This window comes from Xenopus laevis, chromosome 2L (assembly GCF_017654675.1).
Source record: "Xenopus laevis strain J_2021 chromosome 2L, Xenopus_laevis_v10.1, whole genome shotgun sequence".
Lineage (NCBI taxonomy): Eukaryota > Metazoa > Chordata > Amphibia > Anura > Pipidae > Xenopus > Xenopus laevis.
The window spans coordinates 68,559,505-68,583,579 of record NC_054373.1 but is presented as its reverse complement, the minus strand read 5'-3'; the positions used below and the strand labels follow the sequence as shown (position 1 = coordinate 68,583,579).

Genomic DNA, 24,075 nt, shown 5'->3' with positions numbered 1-24,075 from the left:
GACTAATCACCCTGTACTGCCTTCCCACTGGCTAAAATGTAAATCGCCGGCGGGATGACATTAGGAGCGATTTGTTTTCCGAAGTCAGAAACTTCAGACAGCTATGGAAAATGAATCGCTCCTACAAAATTGTAGCACTTTAGAATCTGCACAGGGACTTTAAACTTAGATTTTGGGAAAAATAGAAAACAAAACAAAAAAAAGTCATTATTTTTGATGAACAATCTGAAAACAATTGACCTGAAAAATGTTTGTAAGGAGAACGACCTCTTGGTGATTTTCTTTTTGCAAATTCAATAGGTTGACATGTAATGCAAGTAGGACAGTAATGCATTTTCCCTTTACTTGAGAAGATGTCAAAAACAGAGCTGTACATTTGTATTAAGAACATGGTTTACAACTTTCTTATAGACTTGTCTTTTCAAGCCTCTCTATCCCAACTGGGCAATGTATGTGAAATTTGTAGGGGTCAGCAAAGCCATTCTTAAACCTTACAATTGTCCTGTTTAGCTACATTTGTTATCATTTAACTGTATCCCATAATACAAGTGATAAAGGTAATCTATACCTGCTACACACAGGGACAAATTATAGATGTAACTATGACAGTTTTGAGTTTGTGCTAGAAGCTTTTGGCTTTAGAAATCACTTGTATCTGTGTATTTTAATGGCGGAAGGTATAGAAGTTCAGAATCCAGTGCTAAATATAAACATTCCTCTTTTTCACTATAATACAAATGATCCAATGCCATTTGGTTTATAAGATCTAACTAGCACTAGCTTAACCATTTTTTTTGCTAAAAGACAACTTTGGTTGCCTTACTTATTAAGGATGTGACTGGAACAATATATATATTATATATCTATATCAAAGGCACCTCACAGAGCATACCTTCCTGTAAAGAAATCTGCAGTTTTAGTTACAGAAATATATGCAGTAGTAACTACACTTAGTATTCATCTGCCCCTTTACTGGGGAACAGTAATGTGTGATGGTTGCTGAGAAGTGCTTCTCTTGTAAAGTCTAAAAGCAAATTTTCATTAAAATGCATTGAGGTATCCAGTAGCATGGGGTTGATCTGCACAACCTAACTGACCTCTAGCTATGATGGCAAGTGATTGTTTGGAGGCTGCTAGGGTACCCAACAATCTCTTTTAGTAAGAGACTCCTCAAAGATGCTGTGTGAATAGCTGCCATGACATATTTATAGAATTCTCATATATTTCAGAAATCATTACGAAAGGTAATTGCTGACATCTAACTAGTTTTAATGTGGCAGCACATCACACCACCATTCACCCATTATAATAATGTGGACGTTTCTAGTCTAGAGTGCAAGTCCTAAACTAATTCCTATAGTTGATTTTTCCTGAAACAGACCCCTCCCCAAGGGATAATAGTATGCAAGTTTTCCCTCCCCAAGGGATAATAGGATGCCTTTTTAAAAGCTCCCACTTATGAGAATGACTTAGTAGTAGACATACTTAGCATCTTTATATAGTAACAGGGGTATTAAAAAGGCACTTAAGCATTACTCTGGAATATTAATTTCCTCAAATATACAATAGCAGTGTCACACTGGAAAGATAATTAAGCTTGATGTCCACTTGTTTAACTGGGATGTCGAATCAATATGGTGGGCAAAATCTGAAGTTGATTCCTTGAACCAGTGTTCGTATCACACAGGTCTATGCTAGTTTAAAGACATACCACTTTGCTGAAGTAAAGTCAAATTGTTAACAGGTTTCTGCCTCTATTGACACCATTAGTGTCCTGTTTCAGTAAAAGATCACATATTTATATACAGAATATGCATCAACCTAGGTGACTCTTAACAGTATGGTAGCACAGTTAGCTTTGCTACCATGGTAAATTACCATCTGTAAGTTTTCCATATTACAAGTTTAATATAGACCCGTAGGTAAAATGTTTCCATTATGTAGAATGGCATTTTGAGGAAGTTACTTGCAACTGAAAAAGAAATGTATTTTGTATCTACAACATTTTAAAGCAGTTCTGTATTTGTCATACATAGATAATTTCTAGAACCCTTTGGAGTTTTTTTACATGGCTGTGGTTTGAAAAATAACTAAGCATTGTATTACCTTTTTCCACTATATTCAATGTAAAATCATGAAGGTCTTCACAATATTTTGCATAAACTAGGTGTACTATCCATTGTATGCCAGCTCTATGCTGGCATACAATGTATACTGATTTTGTGGCAGATTGTTGTACCAACCTTGTACCTAAGGGATGAGTTAAGTGTCAGATTATTTTTTTCAGATACTCGCTATGTCTTGTGCATAAAGACCAATGACCAGCAAGTGCAAGAATAAATGTGATTCGGTGAAATATTTCAATGTTATTTGGACTTTGAAAAGGTCACTAGTTAAACATTTTCTTTTGATTAAATGTAAGACTTCTTTACTGGCATGCCTTATTACAGAAATATATGTAGTCTTCATATATTTGACATGGTTATTAATATTTACAGTGTGGTGACACCGAGCTGAGTGCACTGCTTGCATGCGTACCTCCATGCATTGTGTAGTGTTTGCTATTGATGATGAAAAATGTAACATTTGCTTTTAATTCTGCACTAGATCAGGTACTTGGCACATAATGGTACAGAAGTGTACATTTAAAATAGAAAGCAACTATGTGACCTAGGCACATGCCTTTAACCAACTTTGATGTTCAGCTTGAAATTTATCATGCAAAGGATTTACTTTTGTTCAACTGTTTCCATATACTGTGCTGATTATTTACTATAATACATGTTTGGGCCAGTTTATAACAAATTATGTCATCCAAAGAGGTCAGTAGAGCTGGTAAGCAGCATTTGGGCATAAATATCTCTTAGAAGGCCACATTTATCCAACAGGCCTCCATTTAGTTATTCACTTGTATAATGCATTCTTTGCAATTGGGCATCACTGAGATTACTGCTAAATTACTGTTCATCAAAAACTATATTTGAAATAGTCATTGGACAAGCAAATGCTAATAATTTGAGGGGTGTCAATATGTTATTCACCCCTATCACAATATTTTTCTAAATGTTATCCCCCCCCCCCATATAAAGTCCTTTACTGCCAGCTAATGGACAGTCCCATTAAAAAACCTAATCTTTCCTAAGCTTTTATATTCATACAACTGCATTTCACATAAAGCCTCCAAAAATGGCAAATTTGCTTTAGTTCATTATAGGAAAATTTTATGGCCCCCATAGTGTAAACCTGTTAATGCATGTGCTCGGGTCTGAGCCAAGGTTGCGTAACAAGGTGCATGGTTATGCTTAATTGCCATTGTTTGAAAGTCAATTCTGTATACGTGTATGGAATTTGTTGTGTTGTGCAGTATTTTAAGCATAAAACTAGCAAATATTAAATGTGCAGTTACTTTTTGCTGTAAACACCTGTACTTAGAGAATAAGCTGTCAGTTTATATGAACTTTTGTATATCATAATAGCCTAAATTATGGTATTTTTGTTCTGAAAGCAGGCATTTTGTTTTAAATGTGTTTTATGTATTTCTTCTTTCAGGACTTTTTTCCATTTTAATAGTGGGGTGTTTTGTGGAAAAATGTTCTGTAAGATATTGAATGGAAAAATGTCACATGAAATAAGTCTGTTGCCTTGGTAGCAGACCTAAATGCCTTAGTTCACCAACATTTAAAAAGGATCTACATTGTAATATACAAAAAACAAATATGCTACTATTGGCATATTAGCTTGCAGATTTTAAAATATTGCCTGTTACAGTTTAGCAGAAAAAATCTTTAAGTAAAAAACCATAAACACTTCCGATAAATGCATTCCTTTGGTACTATAGCTATCTGGATTTGTAGCTGGCGCATGGGAAAAATAGATCCTTATTTTCAAGCAGCTGTTTACAAGTAGAAAGCTGATAGAAGAAATGTCACTTTATTACTTGCACATTTAACTATATTGGCAGCTTTAAAAAGGAAATATATATATATATATATTAGTGTATGTGCTTTTGTGATGCCAGTTCCCGTGTTTTAAGTGAAAACATGATGATTTCATACATTTGTGCTGTGTCCACAAGATTTCTGGAAAGTGAAGAATATCCATTTCTGGCTCACATAACATAACCTAGCAGTCATTCAAACAGTGCATACACAGTTGAGCTATTTTTGTTTTATTCTCAATAAATAGTTTCTTTTGAGGAAAATGTCTTTCTGCCTGGATGTGAATTGACGGCAACATTCTCCCTTGGTTTTCAGCTGAGGGGACTGTCCCATTTGTGAATGCTTGCAATGTAAAACAAAGGCTGTGATTCATAATCCACAACCTGTACAACACTGACATATTCATTAGACAGATTTTTTTTTTTATAAATTTTCTTTTGTTTAACTTTTATTTTTTTAACGTTTGTTGAATTGGAAGAGAACCTCTAGCTGTTCCATTATCCGTTTTGTCATTTGAACGGATTATTTGGCTGCTAATTCACCTTAGGAAGGACCTGTGTATTAATTTCCTACCTGAAACCGTGAGAATTTGACACTTTCATCTCATCTGAGGCTGACACCACTATCTGAAGAGCACAGTTTCCTCACTTAAGGCATTTGATTTGTTTTGTTCATCCTGATCCTAATTTGGTTTTATTTTGAAGTTTGGTTTTAATCTTTCACATTTTCAGCAAATTCTCAAACCAAAGAGAACATGATAGCAGATATAAAATGTAATTAAAGGTGTTTTGTAACAGTCTGAGGAGCCCTCTACTTCGGGGATCTTTGAGCTTTGCAGTGAAGTTTTGTTTTTTTTGTTTTTTAGCTCTCAGGAGAAGCATTTCATCGATGTGTTATTTCTCCCTTTCCATTGGTCATCCTTGAGGCCAGGTGGGAGGGGCTTTCAGACAAAATGGATGTGTATTTATTTACACAGTTTAAAAATGCGGAGGAGCCAAAGATTGCCCAGTACTTTTTACTTGGTAAGGCAAAGCATGAACGATGGAACCATCTTTGAGAATTGTGCTGCTGCATCCTTCTCTACCAGGTTTTCACCTTTGTCTCTCCCTGTGGGAAGCCTGGTGCTGTTACAGGAGCATACAATTCTGTGCTAGGAGATATTGTGTGCCACACTGACAACAGTTTATGAAGAGGAGTAGACCATGGAGCACTCTCTGTCTCTGAAAAACCTCCCAGTGATCCTTGGTCTGGATGCAGCAGTGGCAGAGTTGACAACATACAGTTATTGTTTCCATCTTGCAACTGATGGGAAGAGATGAGCTGGCTAGTAGGGAACAGGTGATTAACAGCAACAGCTGTCCTGATAATGTCTGCAAGGTGTGTTCTCATGGAAATCTCTGGTAAAGAGGTAAGGTAGTCTAGAATCATTTTTATGTATTTATAAAAAAAAAAACACACACCAAATTTAACTGTTTTTTAGAAAAGTTTTTTCCTCTTCGTTTTGAATTTGTTGTGCACAATAATTTTAATTTACAGTTTATAGTGTTTTGTGAAGGGAATGCCCAACGGTATCCTTTACAAATCTGTCCACAAACACTATATTTTGCAAGGGTAGCCTATCTTAATAAAACATCAAAAAAGTGCTATCAGAATATAAGTATTTTAACCATTTGAATATAATTAGAAATATCCATATCAGCATTCGTTTTTATAGATAATGCAGTTTTATTGATAACTGGAAAAAAAATAGTATTTGCCTGCATAAATTTTTGCTTAATCTCTCCCCTGTATTATTCTCCATTGTAAATAAATACAAGAGCGTAGTAATAAAAAAAATTGTATGTATACACACAAACACATGTCACAAAAAGGATGCTTGTTCTGCATTTTTAAATTTTTTTAAACTGAAACAGTCTTCCTTCCTACGTGTATAAAACAAAAAAAAAATAACATACTCTATTGTGGTACTGTTTTTTTTTTTCTTTTTTCTGGCTAGCGATGTAACTGATCCTAAGACATGACATGACAAAATGTCAAAATCAGATTGCAGCATTGATGGGGTTGTTCACCTTCCAAACACTTTTTTTTCAGATTGTTCAAGAGAAATATACTTTTTTCAGTAGCTTTCTATTATTTATTTATTTTTTGTAGTTTTCTAAAATTGAAGTTTAATGTTCCTGTCTGGCAGCTCAGTAATACAGGTTACAGGTTCTGAACTGTTCCAATTTGATATATTATTTGATACATTTCTCAGCAGCATATGTTGAATATTATCAACTACTGTATCAATTATAACGGTTGCCTTTAAAGGAGAATTCAACCCTAAACTTAAAAAAAAACCCTACCCTACATAGACCCTGCCTCCCCCCAGCCTAAGTGTTGCCCCTGGCAAATGCCCCTAACATTTTACTTACCCCTCGGTGCAGATTCAGGCATTGGAATTCACGGGCGCCATCTTCTTCTCTTCAGAAATCTTTTGAGTGAAACCAGCATGTCAGCGCATGCGCAGTTGGGCAATTTTCTCAACAGAAGCGCATGTGCCAAAAAAGATGTCGCGGTGAACTGAGATGCCTGAATCTGCACCGGGGGGTAAGTAAAACGTTAGGGACATTTGCCAGGGTAACAATTAGGCAGGAGGGAGGATTTGTTTAAGTTTAGGGTTGAACTCTCCTTTAATGAAACTCTGGTAGTCAGTGACCGACTTACAGTATCTTACATTTGCTCCACATATATACCACTTCTCTTCTTCCCCTTCTTTTCTCCACAGCACCCACCTCCCCATTCCTTCAGTTTCAGAAACTGGGCATCACGGAGTAAAATGAGCATAAGCAATGCTACACCAGGGTGAAAAAACAGTATTGGGCACTGTGCTGGTCAGTCGTTTCAGATTCTCTGTCTGCAGCCTGACCGCAATCATCTTTCATTCAGCTATTGGCAAGCAAGCAGCGAAGATGGTACTGTGCACAGCTTCCTTCCTTCCTTAACTTTTCTCCTCTCTAGTTTTCATTTGTGCTTGTGTCCCCCCCCCCTCCCCATTTAATTCATTGTACATATGCAGTTCTTCCAGTCTTCTTTAACACCTCATTCCTGGCATTATTTTCATCCTAACCTCTTGTCATTTAACCATGTACCATTTGCTTTCCCATTCTCTGCTCCTGCTGTAACTGTGTTTTTCATACATTTTGACCCCAAAATTATTCAAGGATTATCGTATCTTTCAGCTTCCCAGCAGAGACAAAGTTTTCCTATTGTGAGGCTTTGCTCTACCAAAAGAGCATGGCAGTTATTCTCCTAAAGAGAGGATGGCTAGCACTAAAGGCAAACAGTTTAAATTGCTCTCCACTACTTATTGCCCCTCTTCCCCCCCCCCATATACATTAATTAAAAATGTTCACTTTGTAATTGCAATTGAAAGCAGTATTAGTATTAGAAAGTTCACTTTCTGAACTCTAGTTCTGACCAATGTAGCATAAGCAAATTCTCATCCAAGTTTGTAATTCTTGAGGCAGAAACCAGCTGGTTAACAGAGTATGTAAAAATACAAGCAGATACTGCTTTTAATAGCTGTTACGTTTACAACCATTGTCATTTTTAAATGATGTATGTTGGAAAGTTGCTTAGAATTACAAAGTATTGTGGTAAAACCAGCTTTATGCATGGAGATCCCCTTTTTAAAGTGAAATGCGCTGCTTACTGGTGCTTCTCACTTAGAGCGATGCACTATGCATGTAGCAACTATTGTCTGTGGCAGTGCAAAAACCTTGTAACTGGCAGCACCACATGTCATGGGGGAAGAAGATTTTGCATATCCAGACTACTTGAACTTGTCGTGGGGTTTAAAACCTATGGGATAGGATGAGCTCTGCTATATATAGCCATCTGCCTTTCCTTAAAGAAATATCTTGTTACATTTTAAAAAATACAACTAAGTGAGTAAACTATGTTAGGGCACTTTAGCACCCTGGTGTTATTGGCCATTTGAATTTTTCCTTTGTGTGACTGCTTGACATATATAAACTATATATATATATATATATATATATATATATATATATATATATATATATATATATATATATATATATATATATATATATATATATATATATATATATATATATATATATATATATATATATATATTTTGCTACTTTGAATGATTATTTTGACAGCACCCAGGCAATGCGCTAACAGTTGTGAGTGCACCAGGTCAGACCCATTTTATATATATATATATATATATATATATATATATATATATATATATATATATATATATATATATATATATATATATATATATATATATATATCTCTTTCTTGTGCTAAAACTTTTGAAAAGATGCTGCACAATGTGTATAAATGTCTTGTTCCTCATACACATTAGGACCTTCAAGTACCTAGCTTACCTTCACTCTAGGGTCCGTTTCATCAGGAAGCAATTTGCTTGCCTGTGGTTTTGAAGTTTGGGAGCTAACTAAAATACCTAGTGGAAACTCATTCAGAAACATGCAAAACATCTTGTATATAGTGCCCTGACTAGAATTGAACTCAGGACCCCAGCACTGCAAAGCAGCAGTTCTAGCCACTGTGCTAGCTTGGCAGGGGTGTTTTGAAAGGTTATTATGTTTGTCCCAGCACATTATGCTTAAGGCAGAAGGGCAGCCTGGAGCTGCAGAAAGGATCAAGTCATAATTCTGTTGTTAGTTGCAGGACTTCCTGTGGCAAACTAAAGGTAAGTCACAAAGTTTCAGTTGTTTCCTTGTTGTGTTCTTTTAGCACATATTGTACAATATAGGAGCACATCCTGATCAGGGATTTATAGCATTCTCTTATGTGTCTGAGGACAGTTGAATAACACTAGAACTACAGGATGGATACTGGCACTGGCTGAGCCCTACATCATGGCTGACTTTAGAACAGTTTTGTCACTAGTTAAAGGGATACTGTCATCAGAAAACATGTTTTTTTCAAAACGCAACGCTCTCAAAAGAGCAAACAGATTTTTTTATATTCAATTTTGAAATCTAACATGGGGCTAGACATTTTGTCAATTTCCCAGCTGCCCCTGGTCATGTGACTTGTGCCTGCACTTTAGGAGAGAAATGCTTTCTGGCAGGCTGCTGTTTTTCCTTCTCAATGTAACTGAATGTGTCTCAGTGAGACATGGGTTTTTACTATTGAGTGTAGTTCTTACATCTACCAGGCAGCTGCTATCTTGTGTTAGGGAGCTGTTATCTGATTACCTTCCCATTGTTCTTTTGTTTGGCTGCTGGGGGGGGAAAAGGGAGGGGGTGATATCACTCCAACTTGCAGTAAAGAGTGATTGAAGTTTATCAGAGCACAAGTCACATGACTTGGGGCAGCTGGGAAATTGACAATATGTCCAGCCCCATGTCAGATTTCAAAATTGAATATAACAAAATCTGTTTGCTCTTTTGAGAAATGGATTCAGTGCAGAATTCTACTGGAGCAGCTCTATTAACTGATTCATTTTGAAAAAATTTTTTTTCCCATGACCATATCCCTTTAAAGTCAGCTAAAATGATACAGCTAGATGGTACAATTGAACATTTATTTCTATTAAAATACTATTAATTAGTATAGTCAATGTATTCTGCCTCCGGGAAAACCTTCCCAGCTGTTATCTGGGTGAATATTTATCACAAATTCCTGTTAGTTAAGGACAGCATTGATAGTAGCTTGGAGCATCTGTGTGGGTCCACAGTACAATTGATTTGTTGGTCCCTGGCCAAAAATTTGCTCAGCCCAAACAAAAGAGGATCTTAAAGTTTATGGTCAGCTTATTTTAAGGTTTAAAGGGCATCTAAACACTTAGGGGCAGATTCACTAAGGGTCGAATTTCGAAGTTAAAAATACTTCGAAATTCGACCCTCGAATTGAAATCCTTCGACTTCGAATATCAAAGTCGAAGGATTTAGCGCTAAACGTTCGTTCGATCGATCGAAGGATTTTTCGTTCGAACGATTCGAACGATTTTAATCCAACGATCGAAGGAAAATCCTTCGATCAAAAAAAGGTTAGCAAACCTATGGGGACCTTCCCCATAGGCTAACATTGACTTCGGTAGGTTTTATCTGCCGAAGTAGGGGGTCGAAGTTTTTTTTAAAGGGAAAGTACTTCGACTATCGAATGGTCGAATAGTCGAACGATTTTTCGTTCGATTCGTTCGATTTCGTTCGTATTCGAACGAATTTAACCAATTCGATGGTCGAAGTACCCAAAAAATACTTCGAAATTCGAATTTTTTTCATTCGAATCCTTCACTCGAGCTTAGTGAATCGGCCCCTAAGAAATGAATGTAAACTTTGGTTACTTCTCTTCGCACTCTTGTAATTTACATTAATTATGTTTAGATTTTTCTGAAACATTTTCAATTTTATATTCCATGATTTTGGCTCAAATCAGCAACCAAAGGTTTAACTGAATACAGGAAGTGCATACGATTGCTGACAATATGGGTCTTCAGAAATCTGTTAAGATGAAAGTATAGAAACTGCTATCTCTAAAACCACTTTACAAGGACTTCTAAAGTGTAGTTCACTGTGAAATATATTGCAAAGTTTTGGCATCTTCCTTTAAGATCTTTGTTCTTTTGGCGTTCGAGCATGCATAGTACAGTACATTTTGGCTCTTCTAAAGCTTGGCCATACACTAAAAGAACTGCTTGTTGGCAAGGTCACCAAAGGATCTATCCCAGATATGCCCACCTAAAGTGGAAGATATCGGGCTTTAATCCAATCGTTGGCCATAGGGCCAAATAATTTGGTTACAACTGTGGTTATATGAGCAGTTGGAGCGAGTAACGCATCTATTCGTCAATGCGGTTTCCATACGCACAGATAAACTGGTCAGTCTAAAGGGCCCGAATTGGCAAATTAAATCTGCCAGTGTATGCCCACCTTAACTATACTACCTATGTGTAAATAGGAATTTGTGCCTAGGAAAGGGATGCCTAGGATATCGGTAGAAAGTTAAGTAAAATGCTGGCTAGAGGACAGTGCAGTTCCCTCCAAACAGGAGCACCCCAACCCTCCCCCACCCGAATGAAATACACTTAACATGTCCTTTAATATAGAAAATTAATGTATTTCAAAAGTGCTCCGATGACTAGTAAATGTACACCAACTCATTCTTTTGTGTTTAAGGGGTTGTTCACTACATTTTTCAGTTCAGTTGATTTCAGATTAATCATCAGAAATTAAGATTTTTTTTTTAATTGCTTTCCATGTTCTATTTTGTACTGTTTTTAATACAATTTCAATTTTAATGTTCCCGTCTCTGGTGTTTCAGTCGGGTAGCTAATCCAGATGCAGAATCGGAACTGTTACTGTATAAACTGTAAGTTTATCTTGTAAACAGCTGCCATAAAGGAACAGTTCAGTGTAAAAATAAAAACTGGGTAAATAGTCTGTGCAAAATAAAAAAAATTCTTATATAGCTAATTAACCAACAATTTAATGTATAAATGCTGGATGTCTAAAAGAACAGAACAGTACTTCCTGCTTTTCAGATCTTTAAATCTGAGTTAGTCAGCGACTATAAGGGGGGGGGGCACATGTGACATAACTGTTCAGTGAGTTTGCAATTGATCCTCAGCATTTAACTCAGATTCAAAACAGTTATGACCCATGTGCCCTCCCCTCAAGTCACTGATTGGTTACTGCCTGGTAACCAATGAGTGGAAACCAAGAGAGCTTGGAGAGCAGGAAGTTGTGTTCTGGCTATTATGTCAGACATCCAGTCACTCCATCCTTTATACATTACATTATTGGCTAACTAACTATATTAGAAACATTTTTTATTTTGTACAGCCTATCTACCCAGTTTTTATACTGAACAATTCTTTTAATTGAATGAGCTTGAATACATCTGCTAGGAAAGGGAGCCCACCCTATAAGATATATTGGATCTAACTGTCAATGATTATCTGACACCCAACTTGATTATTTCAGAAACGATGCAGAATATTTAACTGATTGCATTTAGAAAGTTTCTTATTTCAGTATGTTGAAGCTTGTATTAAATTTCATTTTCACGACAGTTCCCCCTTAAGCGTACTGAGCATGTGAGCTCATGTGACAAGCTTTGAAGACATGGATCATAACTCTTAGAGAGATTTTGAATCTTTAAGGAGAGGGAAAAAAAAAACAAAAAACATTGACAGGCATCTATCTATCTATATATATATATCTATATATATATATATATATATATATATATATATCCCCCCCTTCCCCCAGAAGAATTGGCCACATAACAGCACCAGCAATTCCCTGGTGTCGGCCTCAAACTGCTGGCGTATTTTTTTTTGGACTAACACACAAATTGGAGGGGTGCATTGTTTATTAAAACACACAAGATTCAATGAGTCATGTGAGAAATTACATCACTAAGCACAGATTCTTTTTGTGTGTGTGTATGTGTCAAAATGAATACTTGACACACAGTTGGACAAGGCTTCCAAAGTAACATGTCTTAGAAATACAACATAGTCCAGCTTCAGTTCTTCTATGCAAGTGTGTTTATTGGGCACCACTAGTCACTAGAGCCTCAACAGGTTTACCATTAGTTTCTTCAAATTAATAATAATTGTTATATCCTTCAAGGAAAACTATACCGAAAACAGAAATACAGAAAAGCCAGAGCTCTGTAAATTTATTGGCTGATGTAACATATATATATATATATATATATATATATATATATATATATATATATATATATATATATATATATATATATATATATATATATAATTTGTGTGTGAGCACTGTATCATACGATCGGGGGGGGGCTTAGTACTTAAAATGGCAATGTTCTATTTAGAATTACCCAATGGAACATTCTACTAGAAAAGCAAATTTTTATGAAAATGGTTTATTTCGATGAAGCAGGGTTTTGCATATGGGCTGTTTCATGTAATTTATTTTTTATATATACCAACAATGTTTAGGGTTATACTTTCCCTTTTAATATTAAGCTCATATAACACACTGATTCCCATTCATTTAAAAAAGAACCACAAAAAATGTAATTGACTGGCAGTTCTCAATCTGAAAATGCTGTATAGTGTGTTCTGTGGCCAAGAACTAATAATACTGCCGCTGTTTAGTGATCCCTGTTAAAACAGCCATCAGGGCAGAAGTGGCAGATTTCACCACTGGATGAGTTATGCCCCAGGAGATATGAGGAAAAGGCAATAAAAGACCATTTATTTTGTAGAATTGTGGCACTCAGTCACTAAATAATGATTCTTGTTCTTTATATAGTGCCTGTATATTCTACAGAGTATTGAGGATAACCATTCCTGTTTTTAAAATGTTGGAGGAAAATCAGCCCACAGAAGCTTAGGGAGAACATGCAGATATAGCCATGGCTGCAGTCCGTGCTAACCACTACAATAATGTAGTTTAATCAAGAGGCAGATAACCTAACCGTATTTTTGAGCTGTTGGAGGAAACTGGAGCGCCTGGGTTAAACCTATGCATGATCCCAATACTAGGAGTCCTGAATCCTAACCACTGTGGCAACAATCATTAAAGATTTTAATATTTTTAGCCTTTGTCAAACTGACTAATGCATAATTTGCTGTGAAAGTAGCATTTTATCCAAGCCAAGGTTTTTCCTTCATGTGGTGCATACAATCTCCACTGTCTAACCAACACTGACTGTGGAACGATTGTGTTTACAAACTTGCCTGGAGTGAGTAGTGAATAAATGTTTATAAGCATGGATTTAACTGCTCTAAAAAACATTTTAAATGAAATTGGTGGAAAGTGTAGACACACCAGCATTGTTGCATAGAACGTTATTAAAACTGTAAATAATTCATAAACTATAAGATAAAAATAAAAATTGTGATTTCTTTTTTTGTTATAGTAACAAGGCTATGGACCTGACATACAACAATCCATAAATGCTGATCGCCATGGGTTGTGTTTAGTTGACTGGAGTGGGGAGCTTGTAGCTTCAGGCCCAAAACTGATTTGAACTCTTGTTATCAACGGATATGGATGAAATGAAGCTGCAACAACTCTGTATTCCATGAATAACACAGGTCAGGTGGGTTTTGCAAGAACATTTTATGATGTCACAGGAAGGAATCTGGAGAGGTGAGTTTGACATAGGTAGTTCATAGGCAGTGTCATTAAAGAAATAGCGTTAAAAGTTACTTTGTTTGCATCGGTTTGAGTAAGGAAAGAGTAATATTAAGCACTGTAGGTAAAGGTATGAAATCTGGAATATATTTTATTTAATAATACTTGTATGCACACATAGCACAGTAACTGAGTTTTTTCATTACACGCAATATATATACTCTACTGAGAAATGCACTTTTGTATGCCATTAACACCTCTTTCTTTGCATCCCATCATGGGAATAGTAGGTACTTTGATATAACAAATTTTGGTTTGTGCAGTGTGAAATATACAGTGTGTCTGAATAGGAGGAGACTTTTGAAATTTGATATAAAAACACTGCTCTGAGCTTGACACAAGCTCAGAGCAGTGGAGAGCCAGCTCTCCCACACCCAGTCCATACATACACAAGCCAACCCCTTCTACCTCAGTTATCCAAAGCAGTACACTTAGACATCACTTGTCCCAAATAGCCAATCCCGTGTAGAAGTATTACCTTTACCATGATAGCTACAGCTGGTCATCCAAAGACAGTAGTTGCTTTCCACTTGTTGCAACTAAAGATGGCCATAAAGGAACTGTGTCCATCAATTTGGGCTGCTGACCAAATGGGTGTGTGTAGTATACTTTACAATGTCAGAAAGATGTGAAGGTTCACTGTGGCTATTTTAGCTTCATCTGCCGATGCAATATGCACTGGCCAGCTTGGTGCATCAGCAGATTAAATTTCAGACCTGCAACTTTATCGGTATGCGCTTAACCAAATTAGTGGTCACCCAGTAATAAATGAGGAACAAATTCTACAGCTGCTGAAGAAGCCGTGAGTAAAAAAGACCCAGTAGGACCCTGACTGCTGAGAAATATTAGCATCTACTTGGAAACAAAGATGTATTCCTTATGTTTTGGGAGCCCTGACATAATTTTCAGTGAGGCTCAATACCTTCTCCTTAAGCCACTTGTTTATTTACTACCACTGAGAATATTTCACTTGACAACTCCACCATAGGCACGCACTCCAGCAACTTCTCAGACGCAGCGTAAGATTAAAAAAAGTCTTTATTTCACATCAGATAACACCCAACGCGTTTTGTGTGTCTCCACACATAGTCATAGCTGAAATTATAAAAAGGTGTTGTAGCAACCTAGCCACCAATCAATTAATTAAATAAGCTTGCAGCATCTGTAGATTGTTGGCACTGAGAAAAATTGCCTCAATGCAGTAACTGAAAGTCGAATTTAGAAATTTGCCTTAAAGTGGACCCGTCACCGAAAAAAATTATTCAAAATCTTATTTTATCACATTAGTCAAGCAAAATGAACTTTAATTACACTATATAAATTATTTGAATCTTGTTTCCTTCAGTCTGGGAATTCATAATTATAACAAGCAGGCAGGAGCCATTTTGTGGACACTGTTATTAAGACAAGCCTTGCATCATCTCAGAATCTTGTTTGTGCACCAGAATGGGGGACCTGATGTCAATCCCCATGCGCTGGCTACACAATTAAATGGTGAAGAGAACTGGGGGAATGTGGGGAGAGCAGTGACATGTAGGAAGTGCTGAATGGAAAGTGAAAGTAATTGTCTGCCCCGCCTCTATGCCTAGGCATAGAGGCGGGGCAGACAAAATTTGATTGACAGCTAAGATTTTTATATGAGTTTACAACAGCTATAAATGCTTTAATAAAAAATAGAAATTGGATTTCATTTTTAATTTAAAAAGGACTTTTATTATACAGATTTTTGTGTCTGGGTGACGGGTCCACTTTAATATTCTACTTATAAATGGCTACATAGTTAAATCGCGTTGAAAAAAGACAGAATCCATCAAGTCCAACCCCTCCAAATGAAAACCCAGCATCCATACACACACCCCTCCCTACTTTCACACAAATTATATATACCCATACTTATACTAACTATAGAGTTTAGTATCACAATAGCCTGTGATATTCTGTCTGTCCAAAAAACCATCCAAGCCATTCTTAAAGGCATTAACTGAATCAGCCATCTCAACATCACCCGGCAGTGCATTCCACAACCTCACTGACCTGACTTTGAAGAACCCCCTACGTTGCTTCAAATAAAATTTATTTTCTTCTAATCTAAAGGGGTGGCCTTTGGTACGGTGACCCACTTTATGGGTAAAAAGGTCCCCTGCTATTTGTCCTATAATGTCCTCTAATGTACTTGTAAAGTGTAATCATGTCCCCTCGCAAGTGCCTTTTTTCCAGAGAAAACAACCCCAACCTTGACAGTCTACACTCATAATTTGTCTTCCACACCTCTAACCAGTTTAGTTGCACATCTCTCCACTCTCTCCAGCTCATTTATATCCCTCTTAAGGACTGGAGTCCAAAACTGCACTGCATACTCCAGACGAGGCCTTACCAGGGACCTATAAAGAGGCATAATTGTTTTCATCCCTTGAGTTAATGCCCTTTTTTTATGTAAGACAGAATTATTTGCTTTAGTAGCCACAGAATGACACTGCACAATTTAGTATCATCTGCAAAAATAGAAACAGTACTTTCAATGCCCACCTCCAGGTCATTATTAAACAAGTTGCAAAGCAAGGGACCTAGTACAGAGCCCAACAATGGTCCAATTAGAAAATGTTCCATTTACCATCACTCTTGTAGTCTTATCCTTTTTTTTTTTTTTTTTTTTTAAAGGTTTTTATTTTTCGTTTTGAAACAAACACACTTAACAACAGACAATGTAGGCATTGGTGATAAAAAAGTGCAGTTGGTCACGCAGGACCACAACATATCAGTTAAGGCATCAAGGTACACAATCGGAGCATAAAGTCTGCCACATGTTAGGTTAAAGTGAGTATTACATGTTACTTCCAAGTCTCACAGGATTGGAGCGCGCTTATATAAGACTGAATTCGCTGAAAAAGAAATAGTTATACTACATATATGTTCTCTCATATACACGCATTTATTGAGACTCTGGGTCTACTTCGGGACAGAGCTCCAACCAGGGTTCCCAGATTTTTCTGGGCACTGTCTGGCTATGTATGTTAGTTTTATCATTGGGAGCCTGGTATTGATCAGTTTTATCCATTGCTTTATTGTAGGGGGTCGTGGGCTCATCCATGTCATGGCAATTTGCTTTTTGGCGTAAAATAGAAGGGTCTTTAGTAAATACCGCGTTTTATTTAGAGGTGCCAATTCGTCCACCAGTCCCAGTAGGCACACCTCTGGTGTTAGTGCTCCAGGGAGCAGAATTTCATTAGTCAAGTAGGCTATTACCTTGGCCCAGAATCTCTGTACCAGGGGACATGACCAAAGCAAATGAAAGAAATCAGCGTCTGGGTGCTGGCATTTGGGACAGTTTCCATTGGGACTTTTGCCCATGGCTTTGAGCCTGATTGGAGTAATATATGTACAATGTATGATACAGAATTGCACCATCCTATCTTTTGTAGAGATTAGAAAGCTGTATAGTTCCCCTATTGCATCTTCCCACATATCATCTAGAGCAGGGATAAGGCCATTCCACTTGTTTTTTGCTTTGTTAAGTGGACTATGGATGGTGGATATTAGTATCTTGTATAGCCCAGAGACCAGCTTTTGTGGATTCGGGTCCCAAAGTCTGTCTTCATGTGTGTAGTCTTATCTTTTAGCCAGTTCTCTATCCGGGTACAAATACTATGTTCCAGGCCAACATTTCATTTTAATTTAACCAGTAACTTTTTGTGTGGCACTGTATCAAATGCTTTAGCAAAGTCTAAGTAAATCACATCCACTGCCATCCCAGAATCGAGTTCCCTGCTTGCCTTCTCATAAAAAGAAATTAAGTTAGTCTGGCAAGATCTATTGCGCATAAAACCATGCTGGCATACACTCATAGTATTATGATTTGCTATAAAGTCCAGTATCTTATCCTTTAATAACACTTTAAAAAGCTTTCCTACTACTAACGTCAGACTAACTGGCCTATAATTTTGAAGCTGAGAACGGGATCCTTTTTTGAATAGAGGCACTACATTAACAATTCGCCAGTCTCTCTGCACTTTGCCCGACCTCAACGAATCTTGGAAAATTAATTATCCTGGGATGAATACCATCTGGCCCCGGACCTTTGTTTAGCTTAACATGTTGTAGTCTCTTTTGAATTTAATCATATGTGAACCATGCATCATTAGTTGTATTACTAGAATTGGGACTATTAAGAAGGAAACCTTCAATAACCGGTTCCTCATTTGTGTAGACAGACGAAAAATATGATTTCAGAATCTGTGCTCTTATTTTGTTTTCATCAACCAGCTGACCCCCCCTCTGAAACTAAAGGTCCCACCCCTTCCTGCTTAATTTTTTTACTTTTTTAACATATTTAAAAAATTATTTTGGATTATTTTTACTGCTTGCTGCAATATCCTTTCCCATATCAATTTTAGCTTCCCTTATAGCTTCTTTGCATGATTTATTGGCCTCCTTGTACCTTATAAATGATTTGGCTGGAAATGAGTACAGGAGCTCAGAACATTACCTCCAAGTTTCTGACTACTGTCTTTTCAAAGGGTTGCACATTATGGGGAGACCCATTTATCAAAAATCTAATTTTAGTGGTTTAAAACTGGATAGTCTCTATATAAGGATACATTTCCCTGGTGGTCTAGTGGGCGGCAGGGACGCCCGCTGCGTGCTGCCTCATTCCTCCTGTGCCGGTATCCCTATGGCCCACACTTACGGGTTTTACGTGCCGGCGTGATGACGTCATTGCGCTTGACGTGAAATTCAAACACTATTTAAAGGGATCTCAGTCTTTGAAACATTGCCCATTGTTAGGTTCTATTTGCTAGTTCATAGGTGCTTTATTCCTACTGATTCCTGTCTGATCTACTGTTATTGACCCTTGCCTTGCCTGACTATTCTGAACTCTCCAATCTGATCATTGCCTGCCTGATTATTCTGATCTCTCCAAGCTGAAACCTTGCCTGCCTGACTATTCTACGCTCTCCAATCCTAAATCTTAGCCTCTCTGACTATTCCTTGAACTCTGCCTGCATCGACCTGACCTGTCTGACTATTCTAACTCAGCTTGTGCTGGCCCGGCTTCCCTGTTCCACGCTGTGTTGTCTGGCCTGTCTTCCAAGTTGTGTTCTTCCATCTAGTATACTTGGTGAGACTATCGTGCCCCTTTGCTCATCCAGAATCTGTAGCTTTGCTCCTCTCTTGGTAAGACCTGGCGGCATCCAATTAGCCGAAGGCTCCTCCTCCCGAGGTTAAAGGCAGAAGCAAGAGCCGAGTCCAGGGAGTCTAGCACTGGTTCTGGATTTAGGGTGCCGAACGTGACACTCTAAAATCACAAATGCCTTTATTTTATTAAAATTTATTTTTATTTTATTAAAAGATCCAAATACGACCAGCTGACGCAAGGGCACCCATTCCGATTAGAATATTCGGAAGCGTTGTTTTTACAGGCTGATACATTAGATAGCTTTAAGAAGGGGTTGAATGGCTTTTTAGCAAGTGAGGGCATACAGAGTTATGGAAGATAGCTCATAGTACAAGTTGATCCAGGGACTAAATAGATTGCCATTTTGGAGTCGGAAAGGATTTTTTTTTCCCCCTTCTGAGGGAAAATTGGAGAGGCTTCAAATTGCCTTCCTGTGGATCATTTTAAGCAGGTTAAAATAGAGTTAAAAGGTTGAACTTGATGGACGTGTCTTTTTTTTTTTCAACCTAACTTACTATGTTACTATGTAAAAAGTACGAATGGAAAAAAGAACCTGAACAATGCACTTAACATTTTTTAAAACCTCTAAAAAAAATTTAGTTTATCGACAATTACAAGCAAAAAAAAAAGCCTCAAAGTCCTAATGGCTAAAGAAAAAAAAAATCCTCCAGATTTGTGTTTTTTTTGTGGTTTTTACAATTGATAAATCTCGAGTTTTAAATACATTTTTTTAAATACATTTTTTAGAGAAAAAAAATAGAAATTCCAATGTTCGTTAATAGATTATGCAGTTCATATAAGTTGGTGTGTGGCACTTAAATTTACATGTTCTTTTGGGATCAATTGCAACATATTTTTGGTCTTTTAAAAGTTACTTGTAAGTGGAAAAGTGTTTTAAATATGACCTGTTTTATGTGTTGAGAGACCATCAATGATCTGGAACATAATTTCACTTTAAAAGGGGTAGTGGCCTGCATGGAGCAGATGTGTACTTCTGAGCTTTGCTTCAAATATCCTGCTAATACCCCTTTGGTGGGTGAATTCTTTAGTCTCAAGGGGCACAATTGACCCCAATATGTTTGGCAGCTGTCACAAAATGGGGCAATTACTTCTCCAGAGATGACAATCCAGTTTCTCAGTCGACTTTTAAAGGCCCAATGGTCCAGTTAATACCTAGAGCTATAACTTACTTCCAAGCTGCCCTATCAACTAAAATTTAGAAAGTTAAAACCCCTTTTTTCCTAAAGGCTTATCTCCTTTAGGAAAGGAGCGCTCGTGAGGACGTAAATATTGCAAGAATACACCGCCATTTGCCTTTGAAAAAGCCTATAATCGGTGAAACGTGCGTCAGGCACTGCAGCTCCGCCGCTAAGTTCTTTAGCGGTGTAGATAGGGGAAAAGAGAACCGCAACGAAAGCCTTATAGTGGGAATGAAAAACATGGGGAGGTGGAACGGAGGAAATCGCTAATATTTGGGGGGTCCGGAATTCCATTGAGCACACGCATAGCCACTCTCAGTACAAGGTGTTGCTTTTCATAATGTCTAGGGAATAGGCCATACAACATAGGTGCCTCTGAGAGGACACAGTGTTAGTTTAAAACGAATTTTTGCACACCGTACTGTACAGTGGTGGATTACTTTACCAATACAATATACAGGGCTCTTGTGTCCTGAATGTATACACAGGGCAATTTGGTTTACATTTGTGCTCAATGAATACTGTTACTGATCAGTTTCATTCCCAAACCCACCCCCAAGAGAGAGTTTAAGGGCCTGACCCAAAGATTAACTCTCACTACATCATCCATCCTTCATCCTCTCACCTACCACCATTACAATTGCTAAGCAATGTTCTCTATGTACCCCATCAATTCATTATAGGGTTATTGGGTCATGTAGGATCTAGAAGGGAACAGTCTAATGAACTAATTACGCTGTAATCCCTATTTACACATATTTCAGATTGAATCTCCACCCCTTTTCTTAATTGTTTTAAGTGATTTTATGAATTATTCCCCCTCACAACTGATGAATTTTAGGAGTTAATAAAAGTTATATTTTATCAGGTCTCTTATCCATGGGTCATATGTCGTGGGTCTAATCATGTATCATGTCCACAAAAAGCACCTTGCACTTTAAAAGTTTTTACTTCACAATGAATTTCACAAGATTTTTCACTTTATTTATTTAACTTTATTAATTACAAAAGCTATTTTCACTAATCAACACAACCAATTTACTTGTTTGTTCATGATGAACTAGTTGATCACCATGTTTTTGAAGACACAATCACTTACCCAAATCTACAAATAGATTGTGCGACGCTATATACTCCTCTTTTTGTCTCTTTCTGTGAGCATTGAATCAATCCTTATATCCAATCCCTGCAGGAATTAATAAAAAGAGGAAGGAAATACAGTATATCCATGCTAGAGAAAACCTGTAACCTTTTCACAGCTCAATTTCAACTGCAGACCCTAAGGTTCCTAACGGCAGCAAAGCTAGATGAGAACACACAGAACAGAACTCCTGAGCGAGTGGATGAAAGGACCCAACTATGTTTGCTGCAAGATTGCTTCATGAGAATATTCCCAAGGCTTCTCACTTCAGTTTGTAATTGAGCTCATTGTGTGCTGACTCAGAATCCCCCTTTGTGAGCACCACCAAGACCATTTCTTATGCTGCTGATAAAGTTAAAGACCTTGACCTTGAGCAGCATGCCTCCATCAAGTACTGACGCACAAAACAGTCTAAATCTTCCCCAATTACGCAGCAGTGCATTTGTGTGGTTCAGTTAAAGGCTAGGGGATGCCAAATATTACCTATGCTATGCTTTGTCCAGGACACTGTCGAATGGGAAGGTCATATTCTTTACCTCAACTACAGAAGCTACTGAATTCCTGGGAAATTTGATTAGCTCAGCTTACTACTAGGAGGTAGTAAGTAAAATGACCTATGATCTTGAAGGTCGGTCTTCTGTCTCAGTTGGGCATTGTCTCTCACCGTTAAACCTACTACTGTTAGACTCACTATATACCATAAGAAATGTAGTATCTGTCAGGGCACTATATACTTAATATATAATTCATTGGGGCATATTTTTTAACACTGGAGACAAACATCCCCGGTGATATTGTCCATTGCATTTGTTTTCTAACTTGTAGGTGACTGTTCAAATCTAATTATCTTAGGCCCTTGGTCACCACTGTAAGGTTCCTAGAACACTATGCTCCACCATTACTGGTCCATGGCCAGGTACCCAGCTCCCCTATCAAATTTACCCTTAGATTTTTTTATAGTTACTTCTCCCTTCACCATTGACACAAAACTACAGTATGAATATAATATAAATACTGTACATTCTTTAAAGCCATATGTAGAATTGATTATATATCTATATACTGATGATGTGCAATTATATTTCTAAGACCCAGGCCCATCTCTACAGGCAGTTTTTAACTTAGTAGAAGACTAATCCACTGGGAAAAAAGCCAATGTCTTTCCTATAAACAAGAACATACAGTGGATCCTCATGCCTTCCCACACACCCTTTGGGTTAATTAATTAAATTACCTAAGGATAGTGATAGTTAGGGATAATAAAACAATACACTAGCCTAAATCTCAGACTAATAACCAAGGAGATGGCACAAATGCTCACTAGGTGTCTCTCCCATTGACAATCTAGGAGAGAATCCATTTATTGAAAATAATATTCCTCCCTTAGTACCTATATAGATAGATAGATATCCCCATCTATATTAATACATGTAACATTAAAGGAGAACTCCACAAAAACATAACTTAAAGGGCACCTATCACAGCCAAAATCAAACACATATTAACAATCTGACCAGTACAAGCTAAACACGTTTACTCAAACTACATATATAGTTTTTTGAAAAAACTGCAGGTTTTAAAAAAAATCCCTTACTTTGTCAAATGGGTTCAATCACTGAGGGAGGCCATACTGTGACTATAACAGAGACTCTAATATGCAAATTTCAGGAGCATGCTCAGATTGTAACACTGCTTTGAGTATTCTACCCAGAATGCCTTGTTTAAGTAAACTCCTCCACTAGAAGTATCAGGATATTTCCCTATCTTGTCCCCTGCTGGAGATGTCATTATGCAAATGAAGGGCACACACTAACTTCCAGCAGGTGGCAGCACTACTGAATAGCAGCTAACACAGAGGTTTGGCTGATTTGAAAATAGCTTAGAAGGGTTGATAAGCAAGCAAGGAATTTCAACTGAGCATGTGCGAGATTTCAGAGCTACGATTTCAGAGCTACAGTTGGCTGGGAGGATATAGGTAGGAAGAGCCAGTGAAATCCAAGATACCTGCCTCAGCTAGAACTGCAGGGGAGATCTTGCAGAAGGTATAGTGAGCTGATCATTTACATTATACAAACAATTCTAACCGTTTTAAAAATAAAATCGGATTTCTTGAACTTTCACATAGTGTATTTACTTAGTAAATGATTTTGGTCATGATTGGTGCCCTTTAAACTTAGATTTTGAAAAAAACAGTAAAAAATAATGGAAAGTAATTAAAAAAAAGTCTTTATTTCTGGAGAACAATCTGAAAACAACTGAACTGAAAAAAAGTGTTTGGATGGTTAACAACCCCTTTAAGCTTTTTTTTTTAGATTCACTTTAAGCAGACCTGATCTTGTATAATATATTAAAAATATTTATATAACTCCTCTAGGACATACAAAGCAAGACTCTATCAGTATGCTTTATAACAGAAGAGCAGTAGCAACTTCAAAACCCAGGC

General features: G+C 37.2%; 1 long non-coding RNA gene across 2 annotated transcripts; it reads left to right on the top strand.

The window, feature by feature from the left end:
* On the top strand, positions 1 to 23,101 carry LOC108704556. 2 transcript variants are annotated; one of them, XR_001933626.2, is made up of 4 exons: positions 1 to 5,346; positions 6,706 to 6,892; positions 13,842 to 14,074; positions 21,684 to 23,101. It is a non-coding gene; the product is annotated as an uncharacterized LOC108704556 (long non-coding RNA). The 2 variants fall into 2 exon arrangements; XR_001933625.2 differs by lacking the exon at positions 21,684 to 23,101 and having other exon boundaries at positions 13,842 to 15,456.
* The last annotated feature ends 974 nt before the right edge of the window (positions 23,102 to 24,075 follow it).